Raw genomic sequence first — 22252 nt, 5'->3', positions numbered from 1 at the left:
AAGCTGGTCACCATGAGATCATCTTATCAACTCAAACTGGCGCAAATTCAAGTGACTCGTCTGGAGTGTGACCTTCACTTCATTGCTGCCACTTATGTTGGGTGATGCAGACAAGTGTGTCAATCAAGACCCGAATGTTGTTTTTACCTCACTGGTTCATTCTTCCACGGAAGTGCAACATGAATGGCTCATTGCTCTATCTCCAGATGGGCAAGTAGTGCCAAATCAGCAACAACTAGGGTCGAATTATACTACCTTGCACAATCAGATTCAAGATTTTTCTAAGCTGAATGAGAGTCATCATGAAGATCCCTATCTAGTGCATGTGAAACGTAAGTTGTCAAGTAGTATTAACCCTACATATACTAATTGTGTGATTTGTTTTATGGGTTTGAATTTGACATGCAAACGACCAAGGGTTGATGAGAGAGTTTTGGAGTGCTACATGGAATTTTCACAAGCTTTATACAAGGTGTTTCTTGTCTTGGCGAATGTCCTTGTTCAAGAGCATCACGAGGTTGTCCAAGCGACATGTGACGTGGCTGGTGCTCATTCATCTCGCTCCCACATTGCATGGAGTACCACTTTTTCCCAAGATTTAAGGACAAATCCTTTTCAAGAGGAGGGGAATGATACGAATGAGCAAGCCTCAAAGGGAGGATTGGGCCTCGATTAAGTAGCTCTTGTTGAGCTTAGCTTCGGCCATGTGGGCCTTAGGTCCAATAGTGCTTTAGCTAGTCATTAAGCTAGTTAATTAGTAGGTTAGCTTTCGGCCAAGAGAGACCCAATGGGCTGGCCGATTTTCCCTTCATGCTTTCCAAGCTTTATTAGGTTTAGTCAAGGCTATAAATAGCCCTAAAGCTGATGGTACATTTAGTTTTTGCGATGTTATTTATAAAATTCCAGAATTTCGTCTTCCATTAAGCCAAATTCCTCTAGCTTGTGAAAGCTAAGTTGAACATCCTAGTGTGGTTCCTAGGTTGTTTATTGACTTATCAATCAAGCAAACACACTTGATTGTGGCATCCTCTGCCGTTGAATTCGTTCTTGAGTGGTCCGAGTTTGGGTTCAACTCCGTCGATTCCGTAACGTGTCCTCTAAGATCCTAAGTTGCTTCCGCGACCGGGCAGCGAGACCCTCGACAGCTCAGCGGAGGTCGAAGACCTGATTGACTAACACCAAAGCAACACCAAAATACCACCAAACCCCCGACCAAAAGGCCGAGGACCAGCACGCTCCGCAAATTCCAGAATTTTGGGTTGTCGGGTAGAGTACTTCTACGATTTTCAAAAATTCAGCCTTGAAGGCATTTTGTCTTGCCTTCTTTTTCAGTCATTAGTCCTAATCTGAGTTTTAGATCGCGTCTAGGCCTTCATTCACCTCCATTCCTTGCTGCTATCTTGTGTCACTTGTTGACTAGTCAAGAACGTACCTTGCGGTGACGCCTAATTTGTTCAACCCGAGCAACTAGCAAGCCAAGGAATTGCTTGGTGAGACTATTAGAGAGTGATACACTTGAGTGAAACACAAGCGTGAGTGACCTATACATTGTACCAAAAAAAAAAGAAGGAGAGAAGAAGTCGTTTGCTTATTTTCTTTTGCAGGTTTACCTAAGCATGTCTAGTGGAGTTGGTGACCAAACAATGGACGTTAAACTACACATGGTGGCCATGATGGAAGAATTCAAGCAGAGTTTGGATGAAGCTTTCGAGCCTCTTCATAGACGCCTTGACCGAATGGTGAATAAGGATGTCAAGAGGAGGGGTTCCCCACAATTTCATCCTGACGTCCAACCTACCTCTTCAAAGTCATTATATTCAAGGAGAAGGGAGGAGGTTCATTCGACAACAAAGCATGCAAATACTTTATCCATAGATGAAGGAGTTAGTTGAGTGCAGGAGACATGTCAACAACTCTCCTCCAACAAAAACTTGAAAAAGAGCGAGTTGAGTATGGTGGTGAGAGTGCACTTGAGGTAAAAGTTGAGGAATGTGAGATTGAAAAAGAGGTAAAAAAATCTGAGGAGATGAGTGAAGCATCAAGTGAGATGATTGTGCATGGGAAGGCGGGTGTTTATAGTTTTCCTAACGAACTTAACTTTGCCTTGTTTAGTGTTTCTGCTTTTGTACGGATTGAGCGAAGTCGAGTGAAGTTAGTCATGCAATGTTCCATTCCAAAGTTGCTTGTACAATTCACTAGCTTCCATGGAGTTTGTCTTCTAGGAGATAGATCTATTTGGTATCACTTCATGGAACAACCCGAATCTGTCCGCACCAATGGAGAATTAATTCGAACTCCATATTTCTATTCTTGTTTGTTACCCATGGTTCATTCATCATCTTTACGTTCTTTTGAGCATTATTTCCATCCTCACACAAGTATTTCCTATGCAGATTTTGAAGGAAAATGTAAAGAGCCATCAATGCAGTCTCAAGTTGAATCGATTGATGGAAGGAATCACGTGTCACGGGGAGTTTTTGCATTTAACTCTTATTCTACACCTTCTTACCACTTAATTAATGACGTTCCATTGCTTATGTATCCAATTTCTGGTTCAAAACAAGCTGAGACTCATTTTGTTTTTGTAGGTTGTAAGGCTGCTCGAAATTTTCCAGCTTTGATTAAAGAGTTGCAACCTGATTTCATGCTTGTGCCAGCTGCTTGTAATCTTCCATGCATATTCATACATCCAAAAGCTGGTCACCATGAGATCATCTTATCAACTCAAACTGGCGCAAATTCAAGTGACTCGTCTGGAGTGTGACCTTCACTTCATTGCTGCCACTTATGTTGGGTGATGCAGACAAGTGTGTCAATCAAGACCCGAATGTTGTTTTTACCTCACTGGTTCATTCTTCCACGGAAGTGCAACATGAATGGCTCATTGCTCTATCTCCAGATGGGCAAGTAGTGCCAAATCAGCAACAACTAGGGTCGAATTATACTACCTTGCACAATCAGATTCAAGATTTTTCTAAGCTGAATGAGAGTCATCATGAAGATCCCTATCTAGTGCATGTGAAACGTAAGTTGTCAAGTAGTATTAACCCTACATATACTAATTGTGTGATTTGTTTTATGGGTTTGAATTTGACATGCAAACGACCAAGGGTTGATGAGAGAGTTTTGGAGTGCTACATGGAATTTTCACAAGCTTTATACAAGGTGTTTCTTGTCTTGGCGAATGTCCTTGTTCAAGAGCATCACGAGGTTGTCCAAGCGACATGTGACGTGGCTGGTGCTCATTCATCTCGCTCCCACATTGCATGGAGTACCACTTTTTCCCAAGATTTAAGGACAAATCCTTTTCAAGAGGAGGGGAATGATACGAATGAGCAAGCCTCAAAGGGAGGATTGGGCCTCGATTAAGTAGCTCTTGTTGAGCTTAGCTTCGGCCATGTGGGCCTTAGGTCCAATAGTGCTTTAGCTAGTCATTAAGCTAGTTAATTAGTAGGTTAGCTTTCGGCCAAGAGAGACCCAATGGGCTGGCCGATTTTCCCTTCATGCTTTCCAAGCTTTATTAGGTTTAGTCAAGGCTATAAATAGCCCTAAAGCTGATGGTACATTTAGTTTTTGCGATGTTATTAATAAAATTCCAGAATTTCGTCTTCCATTAAGCCAAATTCCTCTAGCTTGTGAAAGCTAAGTTGAACATCCTAGTGTGGTTCCTAGGTTGTTTATTGACTTATCAATCAAGCAAACACACTTGATTGTGGCATCCTCTGCCGTTGAATTCGTTCTTGAGTGGTCCGAGTTTGGGTTCAACTCCGTCGATTCCGTAACGTGTCCTCTAAGATCCTAAGTTGCTTCCGCGACCGGGCAGCGAGACCCTCGACAGCTCAGCGGAGGTCGAAGACCTGATTGACTAACACCAAAGCAACACCAAAATACCACCAAACCCCCGACCAAAAGGCCGAGGACCAGCACGCTCCGCAAATTCCAGAATTTTGGGTTGTCGGGTAGAGTACTTCTACGATTTTCAAAAATTCAGCCTTGAAGGCATTTTGTCTTGCCTTCTTTTTCAGTCATTAGTCCTAATCTGAGTTTTAGATCGCGTCTAGGCCTTCATTCACCTCCATTCCTTGCTGCTATCTTGTGTCACTTGTTGACTAGTCAAGAACGTACCTTGCGGTGACGCCTAATTTGTTCAACCCGAGCAACTAGCAAGCCAAGGAATTGCTTGGTGAGACTATTAGAGAGTGATACACTTGAGTGAAACACAAGCGTGAGTGACCTATACATTGTACCAAAAAAAAAAGAAGGAGAGAAGAAGTCGTTTGCTTATTTTCTTTTGCAGGTTTACCTAAGCATGTCTAGTGGAGTTGGTGACCAAACAATGGACGTTAAACTACACATGGTGGCCATGATGGAAGAATTCAAGCAGAGTTTGGATGAAGCTTTCGAGCCTCTTCATAGACGCCTTGACCGAATGGTGAATAAGGATGTCAAGAGGAGGGGTTCCCCACAATTTCATCCTGACGTCCAACCTACCTCTTCAAAGTCATTATATTCAAGGAGAAGGGAGGAGGTTCATTCGACAACAAAGCATGCAAATACTTTATCCATAGATGAAGGAGTTAGTTGAGTGCAGGAGACATGTCAACAACTCTCCTCCAACAAAAACTTGAAAAAGAGCGAGTTGAGTATGGTGGTGAGAGTGCACTTGAGGTAAAAGTTGAGGAATGTGAGATTGAAAAAGAGGTAAAAAAATCTGAGGAGATGAGTGAAGCATCAAGTGAGCTGATTGTGCATGGGAAGGCGGGTGTTTATAGTTTTCCTAACGAACTTAACTTTGCCTTGTTTAGTGTTTCTGCTTTTGTACGGATTGAGCGAAGTCGAGTGAAGTTAGTCATGCAATGTTCCATTCCAAAGTTGCTTGTACAATTCACTAGCTTCCATGGAGTTTGTCTTCTAGGAGATAGATCTATTTGGTATCACTTCATGGAACAACCCGAATCTGTCCGCACCAATGGAGAATTAATTCGAACTCCATATTTCTATTCTTGTTTGTTACCCATGGTTCATTCATCATCTTTACGTTCTTTTGAGCATTATTTCCATCCTCACACATGTATTTCCTATGCAGATTTTGAAGGAAAATGTAAAGAGCCATCGATGCAGTCTCAACGAAATTCTGGAATTTTGGAGACTGCATTGATGGCTCTTTACATTTTCCTTCAAAATCTGCATAGGAAATACATGTGTGAGGATGGAAATAATGCTCAAAAGAACGTAAAGATGATGAATGAACCATGGGTAACAAACAAGAATAGAAATATGGAGTTCGAATTAATTCTCCATTGGTGCGGACAGATTCGGGTTGTTCCATGAAGTGATACCAAATAGATCTATCTCCTAGAAGACAAACTCCATGGAAGCTAGTGAATTGTACAAGCAACTTTGGAATGGAACATTGCATGACTAACTTCACTCGACTTCGCTCAATCCGTACAAAAGCAGAAACACTAAACAAGGCAAAGTTAAGTTCGTTAGGAAAACTATAAACACCCGCCTTCCCATGCACAATCAGCTCACTTGATGCTTCACTCATCTCCTCAGATTTTTTTACCTCTTTTTCAATCTCACATTCCTCAACTTTTACCTCAAGTGCACTCTCACCACCATACTCAACTCGCTCTTTTTCAAGTTTTTGTTGGAGGAGAGTTGTTGACATGTCTCCTGCACTCAACTAACTCCTTCATCTATGGATAAAGTATTTGCATGCTTTGTTGTCGAATGAACCTCCTCCCTTCTCCTTGAATATAATGACTTTGAAGAGGTAGGTTGGACGTCAGGATGAAATTGTGGGGAACCCCTCCTCTTGACATCCTTATTCACCATTCGGTCAAGGCGTCTATGAAGAGGCTCGAAAGCTTCATCCAAACTCTGCTTGAATTCTTCCATCATGGCCACCATGTGTAGTTTAAAGTCCATTGTTTGGTCACCAACTCCACTAGACATGCTTAGGTAAACCTGCAAAAGAAAATAAGCAAACGACTTCTTCTCTCCTTCTTTTTTTTTTGGTACAATGTATAGGTCACTCACGCTTGTGTTTCAATCAAGTGTATCACTCTCTAATAGTCTCACCAAGCAATTCCTTGGCTTGCTAGTTGCTCGGGTTGAACAAATTAGGCGTCACCGCAAGGTACGTTCTTGACTAGTCAACAAGTGACACAAGATAGCAGCAAGGAATGGAGGTGAATGAAGGCCTAGACGCGATCTAAAACTCAGATTAGGACTAATGACTGAAAAAGAAGGCAAGACAAAATGCCTTCAAGGCTGAATTTTTGAAAATCGTAGAAGTACTCTACCCGACAACCCAAAATTCTGGAATTTGCGGAGCGTGCTGGTCCTCGGCCTTTTGGTCGGGGGTTTGGTGGTATTTTGGTGTTGCTTTGGTGTTAGTCAATCAGGTCTTCGACCTCCGCTGAGCTGTCGAGGGTCTCGCTGCCCGCTCGCGGAAGCAACTTAGGATCTTAGAGGACACGTTACGGAATCGACGGAGTTGAACCCAAACTCGGACCACTCAAGAACGAATTCAACGGCAGAGGATGCCACAATCAAGTGTGTTTGCTTGATTGATAAGTCAATAAACAACCTAGGAACCACACTAGGATGTTCAACTTAGCTTTCACAAGCTAGAGGAATTTGGCTTCATGGAAGACGAAATTCTGGAATTTTGTTAATAACATCGCAAAAACTAAATGTACCATCAGTTTTAGGGCTATTTATAGCCTTGACTAAACCTAATAAAGCTTGGAAAGCATGAAGGGAAAATCGGCCAGCCCATTGGGTCTCTCTTGGCCGAAAGCTAACCTACTAATTAACTAGCTTAATGACTAGCTAAAGCACTATTGGACCTAAGGCCCACATTGTGAGGACCCGCAAATTTTCTACATTTTTCCTCAAAAATGCCTTTTATTTGAAAATTATTATTTATTAAAGCTCTACTATCTAATTGTTCAACTATAAGTGCAGATGAACCTAGAAAATAGGGTTTTCCGCTTCGGTTTCATGACTTGAGCAAAATTAGGGTTTTTCGATTTTTCCGCCGGATGAATTTTCGGTACTGGCCGAGGATCAATTTGATGATTAAAAGTGACTTTTAAGTGAGAAATAATATGTGATTAGGAGCAATGATAAAAAGTTAGTGAGTTGAAAGTAAAAAAAACCTGGTACGCGCGATTTAAGAGAAAACGCGTCACACCGACGTGTACCGCGTACTACCGATTGAACCACCACTTGATCACCACTTTCTTGCCATACAAGTTTATCATTAATGGAGCAAAATATCTTCCCCCTCTTAGCCCTCCTATTGGCCGAAAATTAGAGATTAGAAATGCAACAAGAGAGAGAAAAATTTGTGGTCAAGATTAGTCCAAGTGTTAGCCAAACTTGTGGCTAGAATTAATCCTTAGCTTTCCAACCTTCTTATAACACAAGCTTAGCTTAATTCCCTCCATTAATTCTGCATCTTGGCCGAAATAAGAGAGAGAGAGAGAGAGACAAAGAGAGTTCATCTCATTCTCCTTCATTTCTTCTCCAAATCTTGAAAAGTTTCTTCTATTCGCGCAAATCTACTCCGATTAAGTTGTTATCTAGCACAAAGGCTACCTACCGGTGTAATTTTCTTGAGGAACAAAGGCCTTGAACACTTGTTTCTAGTCTCCTTGGAAAGGTATACATGCTGGAACCTTGACTCTCCGATTAAATTCACGATTAGTCGCTAAATATGTCACATATGGTTGTATTATTGAGGTATGTGGTGAAATAGAGGCTTGGGTCATGATTTTCCATTTTATTGGAATATTTTTCAGCTTTCCTATGATTTTTCTAGTGCTTAAAATTTGGGGCTTTGATGTTTAAAGTTTAATATGGGAAGTTAAGATGGTGAAGCAAGCCAAAAATAAAGAAATTAGCATTTGATTTCAAGAATTTCCAGATTTCAGGGACTTGAAAATTCAGTTCTGCCCGTTTCTATATCACCTAGTTAGAGGCCGAATTTGGCTTGGCATAAAACATGAAAGTTGTAGAGAATGATATTTTATAGTTGCCCACAAAATTTCAGCTCAATCGGAGCAACGTAGGTTGTGAAAAGTCCAAAATACCCTCACTGTTTTAAAAATTTCCCAGCAGTCCGTTTGATCAGTTAAGTCCAGTTTATCACGTTTTTTGACTAGTATTCATTCTGATTTAGCTTTTTGCCAAAACATGAAAGTTGTAGTATTCTGAATTATCTTTCAAATGCCTCTAAGAAAACCTGATTCGGACTTATGTACTCTGAGATATGTCCATTACAGTGTAATGTATTTAAACAGCCGACGAATTGATTTCTGGTTTAGTAATTTGAGAATTTGACCAAGTTACATTAGAAACTGGACTAAGTGACCTTCATGAACATTTTAGCCCTGTGTCTTAGCTTCGAAACGGCATAAGTTGTGTCTTAATCCGATAAGCGTAGCCTCAGATAAGTTATTTCCGCTTTCATACGTCAAATCTGTCTTTTGCTAAATTGAATTTCTGCACTTGTTATTTCTGTATTTCTTATTCTTATGATATTGTGAGCCTATGGAACGGCTCTTGACTTGAATTGCTTATGTGTGATGTTGGGTTGTGGTTGAGGAAAAATAATGAAGCCAAAATGGCTGGAAAATTAGGTAAAAACAAAGGGCATGCTGCCCAAATTTTCGCCCGAAAGCTAAGGTTTATTTGAACTTGTAAAATACCACATGGCCGAAGCTAAGCTCAACAAGAGCTACTTAATCGAGGCCCAATCCTCCCTTTGAGGCTTGCTCATTCGTATCATTCCCCTCCTCTTGAAAAAGATTTGTCCTTAAATCTTGGGAAAAAGTGGTACTCCATGCAATGTGGGAGCGAGATGAATGAGCACCAGCCACGTCACATGTCGCTTGGACAACCTCGTGATGCTCTTGAACAAGGACATTCGCCAAGACAAGAAACACCTTGTAAAAAGCTTGTGAAAATTCCATGTAGCACTCCAAAACTCTCTCATCAACCCTTGGTCGTTTGCATGTCAAATTCAAACCCATAAAACAAATCACACAATTAGTATATGTAGGGTTAATACTACTTGACAACTTACGTTTCACATGCACTAGATAGGGATCTTCATGATGACTCTCATTCAGCTTAGAAAAATCTTGAATCTGATTGTGCAAGGTAGTATAATTCGACCCTAGTTGTTGCTGATTTGGCACTACTTGCCTATCTGGAGATAGAGCAATGAGCCATTCATGTTGCACTTCCGTGGAAGAATGAACCAGTGAGGTAAAAACAACATTCGGGTCTTGATTGACACACTTGTCTGCATCACCCAACATAAGTGGCAGCAATGAAGTGAAGGTCACACTCCAGACGAGTCACTTGAATTTGCGCCAGTTTGAGTTGATAAGATGATCTCATGGTGACCAGCTTTTGGATGTATGAATATGCATGGAAGATTACAAGCAGCTGGCACAAGCATGAAATCAGGTTGCAACTCTTTAATCAAAGCTGGAAAATTTCGAGCAGCCTTACAACCTACAAAAACAAAATGAGTCTCAGCTTGTTTTGAACCAGAAATTGGATACATAAGCAATGGAACGTCATTAATTAAGTGGTAAGAAGGTGTAGAATAAGAGTTAAATGCAAAAACTCCCCGTGACACGTGATTCCTTCCATCAATCGATTCAACTTGAGACTGCATTGATGGCTCTTTACATTTTCCTTCAAAATCTGCATAGGAAATACATGTGTGAGGATGGAAATAATGCTCAAAAGAAGGTAAAGATGATGAATGAACCATGGGTAACAAACAAGAATAGAAATATGGAGTTCGAATTAATTCTCCATTGGTGCGGACAGATTCGGGTTGTTCCATGAAGTGATACCAAATAGATCTATCTCCTAGAAGACAAACTCCATGGAAGCTAGTGAATTGTACAAGCAACTTTGGAATGGAACATTGCATGACTAACTTCACTCGACTTCGCTCAATCCGTACAAAAGCAGAAACACTAAACAAGGCAAAGTTAAGTTCGTTAGGAAAACTATAAATGTGAGAACCCAGAAAAAAAAAATTTTATTATTTATTTATTATTTTATTCCTGTGCACCCGTTTTCTTTTAATTTCTTTATTATATTACTTTTATCAACATTTTATCAGTAAATATAGCTTTTAAATCATTTTTCTAGTATAAGGTAGTTCGTGAGAAATTTGGAACGTATTTTGGACGTGGGACCCGCTAGTGCATTTAGTGAGAGAAATTCGGCCCATGAGGTTAAAGTTTTGCGTAAAGGGATGTTGTTACTAGGTATTAGGAGATAATTGGAGGTTGCCTAGATGGATTAGCCATGAGGGACAAGAGGATAACTCTAAACAAAACAAAGTGACAAGTGTCAAAGTGTTATTGGACCAAGCTACCTAACTTTGCCTAACTTTCTTGTCATTACATAAAAGTCAAAAATTGGACCAAATCATCTTCATTCTTCATTCCTTCTTGGCCGAAATTCCTCTAGCAAGAAAAGGGAAAATTCCTTAACCTTCTCTCTCCAAATCCTTGCTCAATCTTGAAAATCAACCGATTGTTTCTTGAATTAGTCCGTAGAATCATCTTGCTAGGAGTGTTTGAAGACCTTGGTGGTGTTATTTTGGAAGGAAACCCTCTAAGCTTCAACCTTTCTTGAAGATCTAAGGTATCTTGCTTGAAACTCATCTTTTGTTTCTAATTTTGGCCAAGTGGTGCCTTATAGTAGCTCTATACGTGATTTTTCGGAAGATTTGGTGGATTGGAGTGAAGTTTCCTAATTTTCTGATTTTTCTGGATTTTTTTCTGTTTTCCTATGATTGAGATGATTGAGCTGGAATTGATGGTTCTAGATGGCATTTTATAGCTCTCTTGTGCGTTAATTGTGGTTAATTACGGACAATTTCCGTTTGTGCGGAAAATTTCAGATTTAGGGTTTCAAATTGGGGGTTTTCTATTGTTGATTGTTGAACTTCTAATTGGCTATAATTGAAGGGTATTGTGACCCTAATGAAGTATATTGAATGGCTTATGACTTGTTTGGGTGCTTGTGGTTGTGTTGGATAGTTTTATTGGTTGTCTGGCAGGTTGGAAAAGCTGAAATTTTAGGGAAAATGCTGTCCGAGTGGCTAGGGTATTAGATTCTTGTGAGTTGGGTTGAGATGGACTAGAAATGAACGGTTTTGGGTTTGTTTCTCCTTTTAACCCTAAATGTTATGTATTTTTTCATTTCCAAGCTATATTTGGGTCTTGCCTTAATAGTTCCTAGAAAAAGGTATTCGACTTGTGTTTGCGTTTTCATTGTACTTTCTTGATTGTTATAGGGCGTGCCGGTGATCCGAGGCTCACGTCGGGCGAAAACTTGTGAAATTTCTTTGTTGAACTTGGTGAGTGTACTACTCACATGTTTGTTATTCCGTGGTTTTCTTGTACTTGAATTCTGTGGTTTGGACTAGTTGTGATGATTGTTTGAGCTAGGTGAGGCGAGGGTGTACTTTACCACTCTCGTACTCTCTAGCCTCTTTGACTGGTTATTATACTACGCTTACTTGACTGTTTATGATATTACTTGAATATTATTGACTGTACTGGATTTGGTATCGCTTGGATACCAACTTTAGTGTTCACTCTGAGCTCTACCTCATTGGAAGTCAATGGACTCGAGCCAGTAAGGACTTGGTCGGGGACATTTGACAAGCCATGGGGACTGTATTTGGGAATCTTTGGGTATGAGACCCTTGATTCCGGTATACTCGAGTAATACCAATTCTGTACTGTTTGGTGTTCGGGCCCGGTAAGGGGAAAGTGAGGTGGACGGATAATTGGAGTAAAGAGGAGTCTACGGTCATGATTACCTGGTATACATTGACGGAGAGTCAATGAGATAAGATCAAGCATGGCAAAAGAGGAAAAGGGCTCTTGAGAGCCATCCGTATCCTTTTATTCCCTACACTTGGGTGTTGTTGATTTTACTTTCTTGACGTGCGATTTGGACTGAATATTCTTGTGTTTATGTGATCCTGGTATATTTTGGTGATGGTACCTCATTGGGCGAAAGCTCACTCCGTGAATTTTGTTTTCCTTACAGGGATTTACCTTTTGGACTTGTGAGTTTGAAGATGAGTTGAGTAGAGCTGGTTGAGAGATTTTGTATAGCTCCTCAATAGTTGGCAACTTGATTGTATTTGAATTTACATGTTTCCTTTTGGCTTGTAATCATACAAATGTGGTTGGTAACAGTGTGTGTGTGTATTCATGTTCCATGTATTATACTTGGCTTGTATATATATTCCTTTCAGGGATTGTAAGCAGTTATTTGCATTTGATTGGGTCCTGGCTGATTGTGACGTGGTAGTCACTATTCACGTTATGTTTTAACTTTTGTTTTTCCATTTCTTGATTGTTGGCTTGGTTAAGCACGCTAGTAGATTCCCGAACGCCTTGAGTTACTGTTTTACCGTTTTAGTAGTCCTGGCGAGAGCTGGGCAGGCAGTCCGCTAACCCTTTTGGTACGCCTTAGGGGAAGGTGGGGCTGTCACAGGTGGTATCAGAGCCTAGGTTAGAAATACTCTGGGCGAACCTGAAACCTGGTCCTTTGAACTTTTGGGATTGTGTTTAGATGCCATTAAGTGTGAATATATTGTCTAAGCTATAAACCTTTGTTATCTTTGTAGGTTATGGCTGGCACTAGTGGAGCGGGCGGAGACGAGCCACCTCAGAGGCGCCCACGGGTTATCGACTTCCAGGAGAGACCAGGAGGTCCGATTCGGCTGTGGTATACCGCTAGCCGGACCCGCCGCTGTAGGCGTTGCCAGTTTTATTCTTACGCGGACCACGTGGTTGTGGCAGTGCTTGCTGAGCGACGGAGGCTTAGGTGTGCCGCCGCCAGGGAGCGCACTGAGACTCTTAGGCTTAGGGGCATCACGCGGATGCAGGCCGATAGGATTGGCGAGCTCCAGGGGGACGTGGCCATGGAGCAGGAGAGGACGAACGCTCTGAGAGAGCAGTTGCAGGTGGTTAACGACCGCCTCACTAGGGTAGTCCGGGAGGTGAGAGACCGGTCCAGCGCTATTATCGATGAGTGTGGGGCACTCATCCAGGGAGTGATTGGCGCTAATGCGCCAGGGGGAGTTCCAGGTGACGGAGCTCCAGGTCAGGGAGGCGCCCCTAGCTCTAGCTCTGGGGGGGAGTCGGTTGGCTCCGTCGAGGACTAGATTAGGGTTTTGAGCCTTGTTTTGATCCCGTGTGAGGGATACCTAGGAAAAGCTTTTGGTTAGCTGTTTTGTACCTTTTGTACCTTTTGGGGCCTAGGTTGTACATTGTATTTTGACAGACCCTCTTTTGGCTTCACGGGAGTACTTTTGTATATATTTGCTTGACTGCTCATGTATGACTGTTTGTCACAGTTATGTGTTCTGTGTATAACTGTTCTATGTGTATACATATCTTATGTGGTGTTTATTTTGGTTCTTCGATCATGCTTATGTGACTATATTGATATGCACTTTTAATATTATTTTGTACCTCGACTTTAGAGTGACATTAGAGTAATGGAAGGCACTCGTAGTGGACGAGGCCGCGGGCGCGGGGTTAGGCAACCCACAACTGACGAGGGTACTAGGGATACCACGACTGAACCAAATCCTGAACCTAGGGTTGACCCTAATGCCCAGATAGCTGCTGCTATGCAGCAAATGACCGACCTGTTAGCCCACGTAGTGCAACAGCAAGGCCAACCTCCTATCCAGCAACCTGGGAACCCTGGCCATGTAGTAGAGAGTGAAGATCGGGCCCTAGAGAGATTTCAGAAGTTCTCTCCGCCAAAATTTCTGGGCGGGCCAGATCCGGACGTGGCCGAAAAATGGTTAGAGAAAATGATAGATATTTTCGCCGCCCTACACTATTCAGAGGAGAGGCAGGTTACTTTCGCTGTCTTCCAATTGGAAGGGGCCGCGCGTTCTTGGTGGAACGTGATACGAATGAAGTGGGACCGGGAACAAACCCCAAGAACATGGGTAAACTTTGTGAGGGACTTCAATGCGAAATACTTTCCCCCTCTAGTCCAGGAAAAGAAGGAGGATGAGTTCATTAGACTCCGTCAGGGGACGCAATCGGTGGCTGAGTACGAGAGCCAGTTTACTCGTTTATCTAAGTTCGCCCCTGAACTCATTCTAACGGAGCAAAGGAGAGTTCGGCGTTTTATTCAAGGGCTCAATGTGGAAATTCAAAAGGATCTGGCGGTAGCCCAGATCAATATCTTTAGTGACGCCGTGGAGAAAGCTTTGCGAGTTGAAAATGCCAGGCTTCAAGTAAGAAACTTTCAGGTGAAAAAACGGGGGTTCTCTGCAAGTAGTTCGACCCAAGGGGATAAAGGGACCCCTCCCAAGTTTGGAAGAGGAGCCGGGGGAGGAAGGCAATCGGGGATGACAAGAGGGACTCCACCGAGGGGTGGTCACAATGGACGGGGCCCGCAGAGAAGCGTCTCACAAGGAAGTTCGGCCTCCGTTGCACGCGGACCCTGTGGATTTTGTGGGAAACCAAACCACACTGAGGACAATTGTTGGAGGAAAGAAAGAAAATGCTTGCGCTGTGGGAGTGCGGAGCATCAAATAGCTAACTGTCCGGTGTTACCTCGGGAGGCTAGAGTAACCACCCAGTCGTCGAAGGCCAACTCGGGACAGTCCAAGGTAGAAGGGACAAAGCCAAAGGTGCCAGCTCGGGTTTACTCCCTTTAGCAACAACAAGTCCCTGATTCCTCTGGGGTTGTAGAAGGTACGATCCCTGTTTTTCATCGTCTAGCTAGGATTTTGATCGACCCTGGTGCTACACATTCCTTTGTTAACCCCAATTTTATGTGCGGCATTGATATAAACCCTGTTAGCTTGCCTTATGACTTAGAAGTTAGTACTCCTACGGGGGACCAACGTTTGATTACTGGTTTGATGTATACAAATTGCGAAATTTGGGTAGGAGAGAGGAAGCTTTTGGGGAATCTTATAAGTTTAGCTATTAAGGGGTACGACGTTATATTGGGTATGGACTGGCTAGCTAAGTACGATGCACAACTTGATTGTAAGAGAAAAATAGTGGAATTTCGTATACCGGGGGAGGCAACCCTAAGGCTCGATATAAGGGGTAGTTTAGCCTCATCTGCATTGATTTCGGGTATTCGGGCTAGGAAATTTCTGTATAAAGGGGCCCAAGGGTTCCTAGCTTTTCTTATAAACACTCCTACTGATAAGTTGAGGGTTGAAGATGTGCCTGTAGTAAGTGAGTATCCGAATGTGTTTCCTGATGAATTAGTAACTTTACCTCCGGAGAGAGAGATAGAGTTTAAGATTGACCTGTTACCGGGGACATCACCTATCTCTAAGACCCCCTATCGAATGGCACCTGCTGAGCTCAAGGAGTTGAAATTACAGTTGCAAGACCTGTTGGAGCGTGGGTTTATTCAGGAGAGTGGATCTCCGTGGGGGGCTCCGGTACTATTTGTTAAGAAGAAGGATGGAACTTTAAGATTGTGTATCGATTATCGGGGATTAAACAATATGACCATTAAGAACAAATACCCACTTCCCCATATCGATGAACTGTTTGACCAGTTGCAAGGCGCGGTGGTCTTTTCCAAGTTAGATCTCCGACAGGGTTACTATCAGTTGCTGATTAAGAAAGAAGATGTACCCAAGACTGCTTTCAATTCTAGATATGGGCATTTTGAGTTTGCAGTCATGCCCTTTGGGTTGACCAATGCCCCTGCCGCCTTTATGGATTTGATGCATCGGGTTTTCAAACCCTACTTGGACCGATTTGTTGTCGTGTTTATTGACGACATCTTGGTCTATTCTAAAACCCGTGAGGAACATGAGCAGCATTTGAAGCTAGTGTTACAAACCCTGAGAGATCATCGGCTATACGCCAAATTTAGTAAGTGTGAATTTTGGTTGGAGAAAATCTCTTTCTTGGGACATGTGATTTCAAAAGAAGGTATTACAGTGGATCCCGCGAAAGTAGAGGCAGTGGCCGAATGGAAGAGGCCAGAAAACCCCACTGAGATTCGCAGTTTCTTAGGGTTGGCTGGGTACTATAGACGCTTTATTAAAGACTTTTCCAAACTGGCTAGCCCTTTAACCGATCTAACGAAGAAAAATAGCCGTTTTGTGTGGGATACTAGGTGTGAAACCAGTTTTCAGGAGTTGAAACGAAGGTTAACCGTGGCTCCTGTTTTGGCCTTGCCTAATGGGAAGGACAGTTTTACTGTTTATACCGATGCTTCGAGGGAAGGCTTAGGGTGTGTGTTAATGCAAAACAAGAACGTGATTGCTTTTGCCTCTAGGAAACTGAAAACCCATGAACAAAACTACCCTACCCATGACTTGGAGTTAGCTGCTGTGGTCTTTGCTCTGAAAAAGTGGAGACACTATCTCTACGGGGTTACCTTTGAGGTTTATTCAGACCATAAGAGTCTTAAATACCTTTTCTCCCAAAAAGAGTTGAATATGAGGCAACGCCGGTGGATGGAACTCTTAGAAGATTATGACTGCACGATCAACTACCATCCCGGTAAGGCTAACGTAGTAGCGGACGCCTTAAGTCGGAAGGCTCAAGTAGCAGGGTTAATGGTCAAGGAGTGGGAAATGTTAGGAGCAGCTAGCGAGTGGAACCCTAGACTGGGAGGCAAACAAATAACTTTTGGGAATATTCGGGTGACATCTGCTATTCTCGATCGAATTAAAGAAGCCCAAGAGAAGGATCCGATGGTACAAAAGTGGAAGGAAAAGGTGGAAAAGGAAGCACTACCTGACTTCAATTTGGGTCCTGAAGGGATTTTAAGGTATAGGAACCGAGTAGTGGTAGCCAATGATGAAAACCTGAAAAAAGAAATTTTAGAGGAAGCCCATCGATCGAAATACACGATCCATCCTGGTAGTAATAAGATGTACCAAGACTTGCGACGGTTGTACTGGTGGGATAAGATGAAGAGGGAGATTGCTCAATATATCCAAACCTGTCTGATTTGCCAGCAAGTCAAGGCTGAACACCAAAAACCCTCTGGACTGTTACAACCTCTTGAGATACCCGAATGGAAGTGGGAAAATATCACGATGGACTTTGTTTCTGGACTGCCAAGAACTCAAAAAGGACATGATGCCGTTTGGGTGATCGTTGATCGGTTAACCAAATTAGCCCATTTCTTACCTGTGAATGTGAAGGATTCCATGGACAAGTTGGCTCGGTTGTACCTGAATGAAATTGTGAGGTTGCATGGGGTCCCAGTGAGTATAGTTTCAGACCGAGATCCTCGTTTTGTATCGAGGTTTTGGCAAAAGTTTCAGAAGAACTTGGGGACCAAAATCAACCTTAGTACCACTTATCACCCCCAGACGGATGGACAGTCAGAGCGAACCATTCAAACCCTCGAGGATATGTTACGGACTTGTATTCTGGATTTTGGGGGTAATTGGGGTCAACATATGACTTTGGTAGAGTTTGCCTACAATAACAGTTTCCATTCGTCCATTCAAATGGCACCATATGAAGCTCTCTACGGACGGAAGTGTCGTTCGCCCATTTATTGGGATGAAGTAGGGGAAAAGAAAGCTCTAGATCCAACAACCATTCCTTGGATGGAGGATGCACAAGAGAAGGTTAAATTGATCCGTCAAAGACTCCAAGCAGCTCAAAGCCGACAAAAGAGCTACGCAGATAACCGAAGGAAAGATTTAGAGTTCGAAGTTGGAGACTGTGTTTTCCTTAAAATCACACCACTACGAAGCGTCACTGCGGGTAGAGGAAAGAAACTTCAACCACGGTTCGTGGGGCCTTACAAAATTCTCCAACGAGTTGGGAAGGTAGCGTACCGACTCGAGTTGCCGCCAAGTTTATCTCGGATTCATGACGTCTTCCATGTTTCGATGCTGAAAAAATACTATCCTGATCCAACCCACGTTGTGCGACCAGAGGAGATTGAGTTAGATGAGGCACTTACTTATGAAGAGAGACCTGTACAAGTACTCGATCGAAGGATTAAGGAACTGAGGAATAAGCAAATTCCATTGGTAAAGGTTTTGTGGAGAAATCATGGAATAGAAGAGGCAACTTGGGAGTTGGAGGAAGAGATGCAAAAGAAATACCCTGAGCTATTTAGTAACCCAGGTGAGCAATTTCGCGGGCGAAATTCTTTAAGGGGGAGAGAGTGTGAGAACCCAGAAAAAAAAATTTTATTATTTATTTATTATTTTATTCCTGTGCACCCGTTTTCTTTTAATTTCTTTATTATATTACTTTTATCAACATTTTATCAGTAAATATAGCTTTTAAATCATTTTTCTAGTATAAGGTAGTTCGTGAGAAATTTGGAACGTATTTTGGACGTGGGACCCGCTAGTGCATTTAGTGAGAGAAATTCGGCCCATGAGGTTAAAGTTTTGCGTAAAGGGATGTTGTTACTAGGTATTAGGAGATAATTGGAGGTTGCCTAGATGGATTAGCCATGAGGGACAAGAGGATAACTCTAAACAAAACAAAGTGACAAGTGTCAAAGTGTTATTGGACCAAGCTACCTAACTTTGCCTAACTTTCTTGTCATTACATAAAAGTCAAAAATTGGACCAAATCATCTTCATTCTTCATTCCTTCTTGGCCGAAATTCCTCTAGCAAGAAAAGGGAAAATTCCTTAACCTTCTCTCTCCAAATCCTTGCTCAATCTTGAAAATCAACCGATTGTTTCTTGAATTAGTCCGTAGAATCATCTTGCTAGGAGTGTTTGAAGACCTTGGTGGTGTTATTTTGGAAGGAAACCCTCTAAGCTTCAACCTTTCTTGAAGATCTAAGGTATCTTGCTTGAAACTCATCTTTTGTTTCTAATTTTGGCCAAGTGGTGCCTTATAGTAGCTCTATACGTGATTTTTCGGAAGATTTGGTGGATTGGAGTGAAGTTTCCTAATTTTCTGATTTTTCTGGATTTTTTTCTGTTTTCCTATGATTGAGATGATTGAGCTGGAATTGATGGTTCTAGATGGCATTTTATAGCTCTCTTGTGCGTTAATTGTGGTTAATTACGGACAATTTCCGTTTGTGCGGAAAATTTCAGATTTAGGGTTTCAAATTGGGGGTTTTCTATTGTTGATTGTTGAACTTCTAATTGGCTATAATTGAAGGGTATTGTGACCCTAATGAAGTATATTGAATGGCTTATGACTTGTTTGGGTGCTTGTGGTTGTGTTGGATAGTTTTATTGGTTGTCTGGCAGGTTGGAAAAGCTGAAATTTTAGGGGAAATGCTGTCCGAGTGGCTAGGGTATTAGATTCTTGTGAGTTGGGTTGAGATGGACTAGAAATGAACGGTTTTGGGTTTGTTTCTCCTTTTAACCCTAAATGTTATGTATTTTTTCATTTCCAAGCTATATTTGGGTCTTGCCTTAATAGTTCCTAGAAAAAGGTATTCGACTTGTGTTTGCGTTTTCATTGTACTTTCTTGATTGTTATAGGGCGTGCCGGTGATCCGAGGCTCACGTCGGGCGAAAACTTGTGAAATTTCTTTGTTGAACTTGGTGAGTGTACTACTCACATGTTTGTTATTCCGTGGTTTTCTTGTACTTGAATTCTGTGGTTTGGACTAGTTGTGATGATTGTTTGAGCTAGGTGAGGCGAGGGTGTACTTTACCACTCTCGTACTCTCTAGCCTCTTTGACTGGTTATTATACTACGCTTACTTGACTGTTTATGATATTACTTGAATATTATTGACTGTACTGGATTTGGTATCGCTTGGATACCAACTTTAGTGTTCACTCTGAGCTCTACCTCATTGGAAGTCAATGGACTCGAGCCAGTAAGGACTTGGTCGGGGACATTTGACAAGCCATGGGGACTGTATTTGGGAATCTTTGGGTATGAGACCCTTGATTCCGGTATACTCGAGTAATACCAATTCTGTACTGTTTGGTGTTCGGGCCCGGTAAGGGGAAAGTGAGGTGGACGGATAATTGGAGTAAAGAGGAGTCTACGGTCATGATTACCTGGTATACATTGACGGAGAGTCAATGAGATAAGATCAAGCATGGCAAAAGAGGAAAAGGGCTCTTGAGAGCCATCCGTATCCTTTTATTCCCTACACTTGGGTGTTGTTGATTTTACTTTCTTGACGTGCGATTTGGACTGAATATTCTTGTGTTTATGTGATCCTGGTATATTTTGGTGATGGTACCTCATTGGGCGAAAGCTCACTCCGTGAATTTTGTTTTCCTTACAGGGATTTACCTTTTGGACTTGTGAGTTTGAAGATGAGTTGAGTAGAGCTGGTTGAGAGATTTTGTATAGCTCCTCAATAGTTGGCAACTTGATTGTATTTGAATTTACATGTTTCCTTTTGGCTTGTAATCATACAAATGTGGTTGGTAACAGTGTGTGTGTATTCATGTTCCATGTATTATACTTGGCTTGTATATATATTCCTTTCAGGGATTGTAAGCAGTTATTTGCATTTGATTGGGTCCTGGCTGATTGTGACGTGGTAGTCACTATTCACGTTATGTTTTAACTTTTGTTTTTCCATTTCTTGATTGTTGGCTTGGTTAAGCACGCTAGTAGATTCCCGAACGCCTTGAGTTACTGTTTTACCGTTTTAGTAGTCCTGGCGAGAGCTGGGCAGGCAGTCCGCTAACCCTTTTGGTACGCCTTAGGGGAAGGTGGGGCTGTCACAATAAACACTCGCCTTCCCATGCACAATCAGCTCACTTGATGCTTCACTCATCTCCTCAGATTTTTTTACCTCTTTTTCAATCTCACATTCCTCAACTTTTACCTCAAGTGCACTCTCACCACCATACTCAACTCGCTCTTTTTCAAGTTTTTGTTGGAGGAGAGTTGTTGACATGTCTCCTGCACTCAACTAACTCCTTCATCTATGGATAAAGTATTTGCATGCTTTGTTGTCGAATGAACCTCCTCCCTTCTCCTTGAATATAATGACTTTGAAGAGGTAGGTTGGACGTCAGGATGAAATTGTGGGGAACCCCTCCTCTTGACATCCTTATTCACCATTCGGTCAAGGCGTCTATGAAGAGGCTCGAAAGCTTCATCCAAACTCTGCTTGAATTCTTCCATCATGGCCACCATGTGTAGTTTAAAGTCCATTGTTTGGTCACCAACTCCACTAGACATGCTTAGGTAAACCTGCAAAAGAAAATAAGCAAACGACTTCTTCTCTCCTTCTTTTTTTTTTGGTACAATGTATAGGTCACTCACGCTTGTGTTTCACTCAAGTGTATCACTCTCTAATTGTCTCACCAAGCAATTCCTTGGCTTGCTAGTTGCTCGGGTTGAACAAATTAGGCGTCACCGCAAGGTACGTTCTTGACTAGTCAACAAGTGACACAAGATAGCAGCAAGGAATGGAGGTGAATGGAGGCCTAGACGCGATCTAAAACTCAGATTAGGACTAATGACTGAAAAAGAAGGCAAGACAAAATGCCTTCAAGGCTGAATTTTTGAAAATCGTAGAAGTACTCTACCCGACAACCCAAAATTCTGGAATTTGCGGAGCGTGCTGGTCCTCGGCCTTTTGGTCGGGGGTTTGGTGGTATTTTGGTGTTGCTTTGGTGTTAGTCAATCAGGTCTTCGACCTCCGCTGAGCTGTCGAGGGTCTCGCTGCCCGGTCGCGGAAGCAACTTAGGATCTTAGAGGACACGTTACGGAATCGACGGAGTTGAACCCAAACTCGGACCACTCAAGAACGAATTCAACGGCAGAGGATGCCACAATCAAGTGTGTTTGCTTGATTGATAAGTCAATAAACAACCTAGGAACCACACTAGGATGTTCAACTTAGCTTTCACAAGCTAGAGGAATTTGGCTTAATGGAAGACGAAATTCTGGAATTTTATTAATAACATCGCAAAAACTAAATGTACCATCAGCTTTAGGGCTATTTATAGCCTTGACTAAACCTAATAAAGCTTGGAAAGCATGAAGGGAAAATCGGCCAGCCCATTGGGTCTCTCTTGGCCGAAAGCTAACCTACTAATTAACTAGCTTAATGACTAGCTAAAGCACTATTGGACCTAAGGCCCACATGGCCGAAGCTAAGCTCAACAAGAGCTACTTAATCGAGGCCCAATCCTCCCTTTGAGGCTTGCTCATTCGTATCATTCCCCTCCTCTTGAAAAGGATTTGTCCTTAAATCTTGGGAAAAAGTGGTACTCCATGCAATGTGGGAGCGAGATGAA

The sequence above is a fragment of the Coffea arabica genome, chromosome 7e, assembly GCF_036785885.1.
Source record: "Coffea arabica cultivar ET-39 chromosome 7e, Coffea Arabica ET-39 HiFi, whole genome shotgun sequence".
NCBI lineage: Eukaryota > Viridiplantae > Streptophyta > Magnoliopsida > Gentianales > Rubiaceae > Coffea > Coffea arabica.
This window is presented reverse-complemented; position numbering follows the sequence as displayed.